Source organism: Parasteatoda tepidariorum, chromosome 11 (assembly GCF_982258835.1).
Source record: "Parasteatoda tepidariorum strain Cologne lab strain chromosome 11, Ptep-v5.0, whole genome shotgun sequence".
Taxonomy (NCBI): Eukaryota; Metazoa; Arthropoda; class Arachnida; order Araneae; family Theridiidae; genus Parasteatoda; species Parasteatoda tepidariorum.
In genome coordinates this window covers 66,854,511-66,867,560 of record NC_141765.1, presented here as the reverse complement: position 1 = coordinate 66,867,560, position 13,050 = coordinate 66,854,511, and the positions used below count along the sequence as shown (strand labels likewise).

Sequence of the window (13,050 nt, the reverse complement as noted above, 5' to 3'; positions counted from 1 at the left end):
ACAGATCCTCTGTACCATCACAGAATATTTAATAATTATTAGTCTCACTAAAATTACTTTTAGAAATCCAAACGAAAAAATTCTCCAATCCACAAACGCAATTTTTTATCCAAAAATATCATTCAATTATAATTGATTACTTAGACGAGTAACGTCAATTGAAGATCATTTATTTACTGAACTTTTTCACTCTTCTTTTCTTTTTTTTCTCCTCCTCTGTACCATCACAGATTACCATCACAGAATATTTAATAATTATTAGTCTCACTAAAATTACTTTTAGAAATCCAAACGAAGAAATTCTCCAATCCACAAACGCAATTTTTTATCCAAAAATATCATTCAATTATAATTGATTACTTAGACGAGTAACTTCAATTGAAGATCATTTATTTACTGAACTTTTTCACTCTTCTTTTCTTTTTTTCTCCTCCTCTGTACCATCACAGATCCTTTCACTTTTTTCTTCCGATTTCTTAATCTTCTCTGGTTTCTTTCTAGCGTCTTTTTCTCTAAGAGCGGCTGCCTTATGTCAAAATTGCCACTCATGCTCAATTGAGAGTAACGATTTCGTTCATCTTCGGAGGCTGAGCAAAATTGCTAGTTCAATCAAACCAAATTGTCTGGTGTTTTTTCTTCTTTTTTTTTCAAGACAGTTTATGGTGAAGTTTTTATTTTTGTTATTATTCACACAAATAGTACGAAATCTGTGGAAAACGTAATCCATAACGATTAATTTTCTTTTCGTTTTAATTAAGAAGCGGTCTACTTTTAAGAATACAAACATCCGTTTCTGGTCAATGTTATTTACAGTAGTTTTGCTGTCAAAGTTAACTTGGATACAAGATTTTTATGGATTTTACTTCCATTTACTTTCGCTTTTCTTTTCCAGACGTTAACTACTTCAACTCTTCCTTATTCGATTATCTTTTTAGTTAGTTTTTTTTTCTCTCGTTTTATGTCCTTAGAAAAAGTGTTGATATGTCAGCAAATGTTTATATTTTGTCAACGAATTAATTATTTTTATGAACTGATAATGGCTACAGACAGTAAATAAGGCTGACAACTTAATGATGGTTATAGCATTTTTGAACGAAAGTTGTTAAAGAAGGTTTTAAAGGTAAGCTGAAAAAACTAGAATCATAATTGATTTTTTTTTTTAAATAAAATTAGTTTAAACTCACTTTTTCTTTTTGAATATGAATGTAAAATTTAAATGGAAATTGAATTTAAAGAGAAAACAAACGTCATATGTTTCACAAATGAAGGGGAAAAGAAGAAGATATCTGGAAAACAAAATACATAACTTATATGGAAACTTTATTTAAAAATTTTAAGAAGTTTAAAGAAACGTTTAAAAACATTTTTCAGTATAATATAAAGGATTTAGAAAAAGGAGGGAATACAATGAAGTGTAAGCGGTTTTGGGCATTAAGTATTTGTTTTGCGTCGAGAAAACTAACATCTCATAAACAAACATTGCAAACAACATGAATAATATCAGGTACAAAGTATTTGTTCTTCAAGATATGTCAACAATCTTATAAAAGTTTCAGAAAGCTCGGAATGGTACATAATATAAATGTTCTTTGGTATTTAGTATTTGTTCACCTGGATGACTCCCAGGTTTCAAGTAAAATTTCCAAATAGATCGAAGCATAATCAATATAAACGATTTCGGGTATTTGTTCTCAACGATACATCAACAATATAAATATTTCAGAAAAAGTTGAAATAAAAAAAAAAAAAAAAAAAGAGGCAATTTTGAGTAGAGGAGGATCTTATGAAAATTTCTTAAAAGAAAGAGCCGATTAATAATAAATTCCGGTAATAAGTACATGTGCTTTAAAGTATATAGACTATTTAATGAAAATTTCAAAATACATTACTAATCTTTATAAACGATCTTAGACAAAAAGTTTTTCCTTCTAAAATAAATAATCTGCAAAAAAATTTCTGAAATTATTGAACCTTTAGAATCCAATATACCACTATAATTCACGACTTTAGGAATTCAAAGTATTTGTTCTCCGTGATGAACATCGACTGTTTCATAAAAATTAAAAAATAAGAAAAAATTAAAAACTCTTGTTGCATTTATTCAGAAAAATGAAATTTTTCTTTTAACTTGGGCCAATTTGAGTATTGTGTAATTATATAACATACTCTGTACGACTAAGAACTATTTTTCTTTATAATAAATTAAAAATAATACTGTTTTTACAAAATCATGTTGAAAAATCAGAAAAAAAAGTTTTCTTCAAGAACAGCTAAACTATATCTAACGAAAAGAGGAAAAAGAAAGGCTAACTTTATTTGAGATTAGAGCCAATTATGATGAAATTTATACTGTTTTGCTCGAGTGCATAGCAAATAATAAATGTTAAGTAAATCCTATAATAATGTAACACTTAATTTTGCATACATTAATTTATTGTCAAGTTTGAAAACAAAATTTGATCCCAAGCAAATTGAAGTTAAAAGTTTGTTTTCTTTAAGCGTTTCTTTCAACCAAAGTCATAAGTAAACTCAAGGATTTCGTCCCAGAAGAACTCTAAATTTATCACTTATCTGAGAGACACTGTCATAAGCTCCTCATGGAAAAAAAAAAACACTCAATCAAATTGCCAAGCTTTTAAATTTAGAACATTTCATTTTCATCTTTAAATGCTTAATTAACTTTGATCTTTTAATCACTTATAAAATAAATGAATATTAGTTTAAATGTAAGATTATGGCAAATTTACAAAATGTTTAAATAAAACGTAGCTTTGAATCGTCATTCGATGCGTAATTTAAAACATGCATCGAAATATAGCGCATGATTTACATTTTTAATTTTCCACGAAATTAGTAGACACAGTTGTATTTTAATTTAAATTCCAAATATGCTGCTAACTTTTTTTTGAAATTTATATTTAATTGATTTTTCTCAAAACTGTATTTTCCAGGCTTTAGAGCAAAATTTCAGAAAAACTACAGTATGGAATAAAATTAAAATTTTGTTGATTTATAATTTCGATCAAAAATATTTTACTTGATATACAAAAACATTTTATTTTATACTGGTTTCAATTCTAAATTTCAACGCCAGATGGTACTGTAAAATGTTAAAATCTTTAAATCTCATCGTTTGAGTGGATCAATGTCGACTATTTCATGTTCGACTATTTCTTAATAGGTTTGTATTGATTTTAGCAGATTATATAAATAAACTTTTTGTGTTAGCAAGTGAGCTAGCTATATTAATACAGTATATAACGAAAAAAAATTAATTATAAATTAAGTTTTCTAAGAAAGCAAACGACGCATTTGAAATTTAAAAATTTTATAATTTGTTTTAAGCTTTGTTTATTTAATGTATGAAAAATAAGAAGAATTGAGTCATCTTTCACAATCTAAATTATGTTCCAGCTCAGACACTCAATTACAAAAATATTAAATGCGCCCTGGTCTTTTAAATTAGAATATTAGACTTTTATTTTTTCTTAAGACAATAGGTTCTGAATTTATAATCGCTTACTGACAAGAACGATAATGCAAGCTTCGAAGAGAGTATGTATAGTTTGTCTATGGTAAGAACTCCTCCCGCCATGAAGTCTGAGGCCTTCTGCTGCTATGGAAGCAAGAATACCTCATTTCAGAGAGGGTAGCTTTTCTTCACTCTTAGACAAACAGAATAGACCGAAGAAAAATGTTCCCTTTTTCTCACCGACACGACACCAAACAATGACCCCACACACCGACTTGAAATAGTTATACCTCGTTACCATAGTCACCGCCACAGGTCCAGATGAATGGCAAGGGGAGTTCTTACTTGAGACAAACTATAACTTCACGTGATTCAGTTATATTTTGCTTAAAAAAACATGCTCAATTTAGTAGGAAACGCAATCGAATTAGAATTTTTATAATTTAATTGAGAAATATACACGAAAATAAAAGCGATTTTTTTAACTTGCTTTCATTTCTTTTTAAAAAGAGAATTTAAAAAAAAAAGAGTTTCGCCTTTATGCTTTGCTTTGCTTTGCTTTTTTACTCTGAACTTAACAATTTTCATGGCCTTAGGTGCTGAAGAAAACTTATCGAACTCAGGGGTTGGTAACTTTTCGACGATATCATTTCCAACAGATTTCGAAAAGTGACAAAATAGTAGATTTTGAATGCCTTTTAAATATTTTAATTGGTGCCTCAAAATTCACGCAGGATTTAAATTCGCGTCTCTGGAAGAATATTTTGAAAATTGTTAAGACATTCCCTGTTTGGAAACTTCTCGTTTTGATGATCAAAATTGGGTGTCCAGGTCATGCAATTGAGAGCCGTAAGTTACAGTTACAGAATTCTCTTCACTTGACCTTTTCCAAAGAGATTTATGCTAACAAGCACATAACTAATCACACCTTGAAGGGGGTAATAAATTGTCTGATCAATGTAATTTAGCCACATTTATTGTAGGTGAAAAATTTTATATAAGAGTTTAGCTAAACCGGTGGTCATTTACTTGATTTGCTATTTTTCATTTTTCCTACATGACCCCTATAGAGTAAAAAATTTATGATAGAGTACAATTTCAGTTTTCTTAATTACGTAACAAGCTAAGTACTTGTGCTTTCTTTCAAAATTATTTCTTGACTGAATTTTGAGACACTCCGTATAAATTTTATGTTGGAAAACAATTTATCTAATTAGCTATGTTTTTCAAATAATTTTGTTTAATCTAAGTTTTTCAATTAAGTAGTTCATTTAAAATTTTTAAAGAATTTTAAAAAAATTAGATATTTTAGGAGAAAAAAATTTATTACTTACAAAATTCTTTGCTCATGTGAATTGAAAGACAACTTTTCTAGAAGAGTAAAGCTCTTCAAATAAAATTAAAGTACCTATATCAAACTTTAAAAACTCATCTAAAATAATGATTCACAGAAATAGAATAGAATATTTTATCTAAAAAGGATATTTCAATGAGGGAAATAAATAAAGATAGTGATAAACGACTGAAAGAATACGAAAAATAATTTAATTCAAGGTTATGAATAGAATTTATTACTATGCTTTTTGTTGTATGAATCAGAAAGATGAGAGATTTCTTTAATTGAAATGATAAAAAGAAGAATTCTGCGCATTTTGGTTTCATACTCGGAATTCTGTAATCATCGAATAAAATAATTTAAGCTCGCTCTTTCTGAATTGCAAAATACGAAATCTTTTCAAAAAGCCAAGGTTAAATAAAAAACATTTTATAGATGAATGAAAAATTTTAAAATGTTCATTTAATTTTGTTTTAACAAATGATAATTCTAGAATGTAAGCATATATTTATGATATTTCAAAAATTTCTTTAGATTTAAATTCAAAAAGTTGACGATAAGATTCTAATATGTTTATCATTTTTTGTTTAAAATTTAAAGTGTAATGTAAGCGAAAGAATTATAATTTTTTCTTCTTCTTGAGAGTAGAATTGACATGTGATATGTTAAGCACAAATTTTTAGAAAGATAAGCATTGGACACAACATTTTGGAACGAGTTAAAAATACGTTATTTGAACTGAAATTTATAATTTTTGCATTTACAAATTGAAAAATTACTATTCACAAAAAGTTTTTTTTTCCTCGTTAACAAATAAATGTCCTGAGGGTAAAATTAGTAGAGTTTGACGTACTAGTACATTTTTAAAAATTGTTACATATATTGTGCATATTATTACACGGAAAAAAGAGTTTTCGTAAAATTACAGAACTGTATGGTAATGACATTTCTGGTTAAAAAAAAAGAAAAAAAAACATAATTCTGGTTAATAAAGCCAAAACATACGGTATTTAAAAGATTGATTTGGTAATTTTTCCGTTCATATGGTAACTGTTTACCGGAAGTTCTGGTTTTCAAAACTATAGCTCTTATTACCACACATTTAGTAAAAAATTTAAAACTGAAAAGTAAATTTCACCGATTGCTTAAGTTTTTTTTATGCCATGATCTAAAGTATCATGATAAAATTCAAACAAATTATTGCCAAAGCGCTTCGGTAAAAAATTACCAAGCTTTTAATGTGTTCTCACAGAGCTTTTTTCTTTCTTTTCTTCTTTTTTTTGTAGTTTTGACCATATATTTTTTTTCTCAGAGTATATTTTGACATTTTAGCATATTTCTGACTTATTTTGTAGTGCTAGTATTCTTGCTTTGAATTACAATTGGTTTTGTTGTTAAAAATTTCCTACTTATATATTGCAGGCTCAAGCAGTAAAAATGCTGATTCACTTATTTTAGAAAAAAATTAAAGTTGTTAAAGTAAGAGATAAAAAACTTGAATCAGAAATTGAATAATTATTTTAATAACAGACCAGGAGTGGGTAAATTATAAATACTGAAATTTTTATTGAAAAAATCATGAGCTATAAGAAATGAAATTACACAATTAGAAAAATGAATAAGTAGTAATAAGATTTAAAAAGTTTAAACGTTTCTCTCTTTCTAGAAAAAAAATTGTGATATATTTAGCAAATATATAAAATTGCTATTTGCTGTTAACTAAATTAACTAAACCAGTTGTTAATAAATTTTCTTCGTACTTTTTAATTGGTTAATATAAGTTTCTTTTTGTATATTGTATTAAAAGTGCATTTTCATATATTTTTTTAAAGAAAAGTAGTATTAAAATAAAAATAAATCACGATTTTAATAGAAATTATCTTATTTGAGTCATATAAATCCTTTTCCAAGCAAAATAAAAGAAAATAACAGTTTAATCAACAAAGCTGTATAGAACCTATTTTTTCTACCAAGAAACTTCGCAAGTTGTTTAAAAAGCATTAATGTACTCTTCAAAAACTCATAAGATCTCACATTTCTATTCTAATTAAAGGCATTAATATGTTATTGTTGGTTTTAGAACTGATAAAAAGTTTTATTGATCCAACTAATTTTCCATTAAAGTGTTTAAAATTTTAAATTCAAATAATAACAATAATAAAAATTATAACACTTATTTAGTTTTCAAAGTAAAAATTATGAATGCAGTACGCACTTTGGGGAAAAGGGAATTTTCTCAGGTGGATTCACCCGAAAAAACTCGGGCAAACAGTTTGGGTCCACTTCCGCGAAACACAGAAAAAAAATACCGGAAAAAAAGGCACCAGAAGGAAAACCAGAAAAAAAGCAGAGGAGCAAAAAACCGGGAAATGAAGCACCGGAAAAAGCTCTTCATTAACTATTATTTAAATGTAATGTACGATTCCATTCAGATCGTTGAACCCGTGTGTAATGTCATTTAATTAATTACAACGTAATTAATTTAATTACAAAGTAATTAGATATTTTTACAAAAGTTAATTATAATACAAAATTTAATTTAAAATTGAGTGAAAGGAATTTTTAATTTAAGTAATTCGATGAAATTATATAATGTGCGATAGTTTTTTTTAATTAATACTGTAACAAATAACAATAATCCTCTTTTAATCTTGTGATAAATTAAAAATTGCTATCTGAAATTACAAAGTATTTAATACAATTATTAAAAAAAAACTAGTTGAAAAAGTATTATTTGTATATTATTATTATAACACAGTATAATAAGTATAATTTTTAAAATTCAGAATAATTTCAGAACTGGGAATCATTTTGTTAAATAGTATGAAGCAAGAAAAATCCTTTCTGTAGACTTTGAATCTATCCGTAAATAATATTATTTTTTTGAAATTTTTTATTTCATTCAAAAATTTCGTCAATCAATATTATTTTTTTTTAATTTTTTTTATTTCATTCAAAAAAATATTTAATTTCATTGAATTTTGACTCAATGGTTCGAATTAAATAGATTTATAAGTTCACATAACATGAAGGCAAGTTTTTCCCCGGTGTTCTTCCGAAAAGCTCGGATTTTACTGTAAAAATTATAAAAAATAAATAAATAAATACCAATTATTTTATGAGCTTCCTCGAAGAAGAAAAACCTTTAGCCAGCGTTTGGGCATTCATTAAGCGTTAAATAGTTTTCTCCTGGGGTTTGGTGTAAGTGTAATATTAATCCCTAATTAGTTCTGGACTCCTTCGTTCAAATGATAAATGCATCTTCTTCATGTGTACTCTGCTTATTAGGGGAATCCAATACTTCCTCTTTGGTAATTTCGCGGGAAAAGCAAGGATGTAAACAGGTTGAATTTTCACAACTCCCCCTCCTTTTTCCGTTGAAATCAGTAAAGCTAACAGGTAAAAGATTGATGACTATTTATTTTATTCTTATTGTCTAACAACACTCTTTAGGGAAACTCCAGAACATTTCATGCACCAATTTCGTTCTTCTTGGAATCGGATCATTTCAGGGTTTGTTTGAGTGAGTGTCAGTAGAAAATTAGAGATAAATGTTTATTTAACGGCCATAGGTATAGGCTTGAAGAAAATAGAAGACATGATAACAAAAAAAAAAGTCGATTTAATTAAAGATTTTTACTTCAAATTCATTCATTTAATTTTCAGTTGATAAAATTTTCGTTTGTGTATTAAAATTTTAGCGTCATACAATTTTTAAAAAGAATAAGATATTTTACAGAAAACGACGATTATGTATTTTTTGAATTATCATATCACAAAATTGGATAATTTTTTTTTCATTGCTAAATTTCTCTTTCTCAATTTTAAAATAAATTAATTTATGTATAAAAAGGTAGAAAATCAATTAATTCTTTAAGAGGACGCTGTACTGCAGAAGAAACCTTTCATGCCAAATTTTGTTTCACTTATACTGTACACAAAACACCTATCACGATACCTATCACTATGTACACTATCGCAAAATTGGATCGATTTTTTTTATTGATAAAAGTTTTCGCTCCTGATTTTAAAATAAATTAATTCATGTTTAAAAAAGTAGAAAATCAATTAACTCTTTAAGAGAATAATTTGTTTTCATTTTGATACTTCAAAATTTTTTTTCAGCATTTGAAACCACTTTTTTTTTTTACCCGAACTCACTTTTTCTACATTTTAAATTTTAAATTGTGAGTGAAAATGAATTCGCCAAGAAGGGCTTCTAACGTGGTATAGTATCCTTCTAGAGTCATCTGCCTCTTTAACTTTTTAAATTTTTCAAATAAGTTTTTTTGACTTTTTGCAAAAGGCTTTTTTGACTTAGACTGATTTATGAAAAACAATCTGTTCTTTTTACGCACATGTATTTATTAAATAAGAAATTCGTATTTTATTAATTATTAAATTCGGAAATTAAGAAAGCAAAAATATAGCCAAAAACGTAAAGGTTATGACAAAAAAGAAAATTCTTTTGACAAAAACGTAAAGCTGAATTTTCCAAGAAAGTTTTTGTCCTCCTTGTCCAAGATTTTTTTAGATTTATAAACTGCTATAAAAAATGTCTTCTTTTCAGTCTTATTTATTTAATCAATATAGATATTCAAAAATTTACCATTTGTTTGAATGTTGTGTCAAAAGCATTATTTATTTATTTATTCATTTTTTTAATCAAAAGTGAGATTACAAACTTTTAACATACAAAAAAAAAAAGAAAGAAATGTCCTTTAATATTTCTGAGAAAAAAATATAGCAACATTCAAAAAAATCTTCTAAATTAATTTTTTTAAGTGTTGAATATTGTCATGTTTTCAGTGAAAAAAGTAAGCATATTATTTGCTGAATCATAATAGGAGGCCGGCCAAATATGAAAACGCACTTAACGCGGGAGGGGGGATGCTTGCTAGGGGGGGACATTTAAATTTTATTTTTACTGACAAGGTGAGGAGAGCCCAAAATTGCGAAAAATATGGTTATGTAATAACTGAAGAGCCTCAAATGAGGTTTTGAAAAAAAAATAGTTTAAATCATTCTTGAAAGAAAGCCTATTTTACTAATATTATATATTAAAATGTTAAAAATAGGTTTATAAGAAACTAGTTTCAAAGAATAATATTGCAAGGTCAAAAATAAAATAAAATGAGATCCGTATGGCGTTGCACAAATCAAGAATATTTATAAAAAAGAAACCGTATAATGTGCCAGTTCTTTACACGCACCAACGGAAGTAGTACGCTTTATTTCAATTCGCATTAATCATACCCCATAATGAGGTTTATAATGGGAGACAAGCGAGTTAACTTCATCTATGAATCCGGTAAATCAAATTACAACAAAAGAACGTCAAATCGTAAATCATTTTCTTAGTTCGCTGGATTTCTATATCTCTAAAAGAAATGCAGTTAAATATAATGGATTTATTTCTGATGTTTCATCAAAAGTTAATTTTACAGAAATTTACATTAAACATCAAGTAATGGATGAATAAATTAAAAATAATTTTTTTTTTTAAATAAAAAATCTGCGGAAATGAAAGCTAATGCACTTTTCAGAAATTTTCTTTAAATTATAAATATAAAAGCCAATCTTAAAAAAAATTATGAATGGTTGAAATAATTTTAGAAAAAATTATGAATAATTATAAATACAAAAGCCAATTTAAAAAAAAAAAAATTTCTGGAATTGAGACAAATGTGAAATAAAAAATACAAAATAGTAAAGTAGTAAAATAAATAAACACCATGATTATGTTATTCCACTTGATTATTGCCATTGCGTTAATTAAGAATGTAACTTTTGTTGCTTAAAAACATTACTATTTCCTAATACTATTTTTTTTACCTTAAAAGTACGCTAGCAATACGCTAGTGTTCAAATTAATCACATTTAAAGCGTTTAAGTGTACCTCATACAATAAACAAAAGTTCATTGATTTAAACAATAAGTTTAAGGGGATTTAAAAAAAAGTTCACTACAACTTTATTATTATTATTATGCTTTTTTTTTGAGAGAGGTAAGCAATCTGGGGCAAAATAATATTGAACAATAAAACAAAACATTTAATAAGAGTTGCAGGAAATATTTAAGTCATTGAATCCCAACTGAATATTTTAATTATTTGCGCTTGATATATAATATCAACACAAATCTTTCAGTAACATGAATCGTTCTACATACCTATTCATATATAATAATAGTAATAGTTAACTCAATAATTACAGTTTAAATAAAAATCAGAAAAATAATTTTAGTATAAGTAACACTAAGTTCAATAATTTAACTAAAATGCAAAGAAGGCAATTATTAATTCCTGACTAACAAACTAATAAAAAGCTTTTACTAAAACCAAATTTACAAAAACAATTTCTAAATTCACCCGGCATAGAAATAGAATTTACAAGAATTCTCGCAAAGAATTAACAGTATACTTCAAGTACTAAAATAAAGATATACTTAGCACGATTTATAGCAATATGTTAATGTAAAATAGTTATGAAAAGACAGGTTAACTTTGTACTGAAATATATACCCAAATAACTTCATAATGAGTAAAAATTAAAACATATCCAGCTTTTTCAGTACAATAAACAAATATCATCAGTAACAAAGTACAAAATAAAGAGAGTGCAGTATCAATGGATGCATTAAAATAATTAAAATAATTTGAATTATTCTCAGAACATTGCTTTTGGTACTAATAATATAGCATTCTCGATACCTACATAGTCAATTTACAGTAATTCAAACAGAAATATTAAGGCTCCCATAACGCGATGCATTACAATATATTGATGCATAATATTTAAAAAACGAGTAGCATGGTTTAATTTGAATAGAAATATTTATACAGAAAACTACTCATCGAGCACTAATTATAATAACTAAAAACATACAGCCGTTTCGGTACTATAAACAAATTTTGTCGGTGATAATGCGCAAAATGAAGTGCAGCATGTAATGATTACTGAATCAATCGATTTAAAAATAAACAGCTGACTAACTTAGAAAATTTTTATAATACATTGTTTTAAGAAATATTCCATTGTTTTTTGTAATAATGTAACATCTTCGGTGCCTATACTCACAATAAAATTTGATCAATGCTGAACCATAATATCGGTACCTTGAACCATAATATCGTGAAAATTTATTATAATTTTATAAAAGTATTACACTTATTCGTATTTCAGTTCAAAATGAACAAAATTTTTTTTTTTAAGAAAGATTAATTTGCGCGATAATAGGGTTCAAATTAGACGATGTTATAGTTTAACACAGATATTGTCATTCGTTAATCAAACATAATAGATAAAAATAAATATCTTACCTGTTTAATGACAGGTAGAACTTAAGTTCCTTGAAAATAATTCCACTGATATTTAGATAAAGAATGATTAAATTTATTCCAAGCACAAAATCGAAGTCACTGCTGCGCACACCCGATGCACCACTGAATATCGTCAAATGAAAGTACAGGAAACTATCATCTTCCTCTAACTGCATTCGTCTATGAGCATCTATGAGTGAAGAAGATGCAGAGAAACTTCAAAACTTCAGCGATTCGATAGGCCCTTCAAGTTTCGATAATCCCGCCAATGACAAACCGTAGTGGTTTCTCTTGGCGCTTTATCGCCCTTTTTCTAATGTTTTTAGTCATGAGGTATTTTTTACAAGGAAAGAAAGTAAACTTGCTTGGTTTCGTTCTTGCTTTAAATTTACTGGAGTGTTTTCTGAATAGAATCATGAAAATGAAAACACCAAGAAACAATTCATGGAAAAAAAAAGGCTTCTAAACAATAAGTTGTTAGGCTCTTAAACAAAAAGTTTAAGGGGAAAAAAAGGGCTCAAAACACTATGTTCCTGGAAAAAAGAACATTAAAACACACAACAGCCCTCAGAAAAAAATTCTACTCATGACCGTGAATATTTTTCTGAATGTATTTGGATGCATTTTTAAAAATCAATTATTATACAAGAATTAATAAATTGAAAGAAAATTTTCCTAATTCACATTATGTAACTTACATGCCAATTAAGCCGCTTTATATCATTTCACGCTTTATATGCCAATTTTACGCTTTATATTTCAAGCTTTATACGCTATTTATTTCACGCTTTATATGCCAATTAAGAATAGTCTATCATAAGAAATATTTTATGATGGGTTAAAGATATTGAAAAAAACAATTAAATATTTCATTTCAATACAATTAAAAAATATCCCTATTCGAAAAGTATTATTTATAAA

The 13,050-nt window shown here is 26.8% G+C and overlaps 1 protein-coding gene across 1 annotated transcript in view; it reads right to left on the bottom strand.

Moving 5' to 3' along the window:
• Window positions 1-12,357, bottom strand: part of LOC107437526 (fibroblast growth factor receptor 3) — a 72,219-nt gene extending 59,862 nt beyond the window's left edge. Inside the window, exon 1 of the mRNA XM_016049562.4 lies at window positions 12,130-12,357. The gene's annotated coding sequence lies outside the window, so the exon portion shown is untranslated. The remainder of the gene's footprint in view (window positions 1-12,129) is intronic.
• Between the last annotated feature and the right edge of the window lie 693 nt (window positions 12,358-13,050).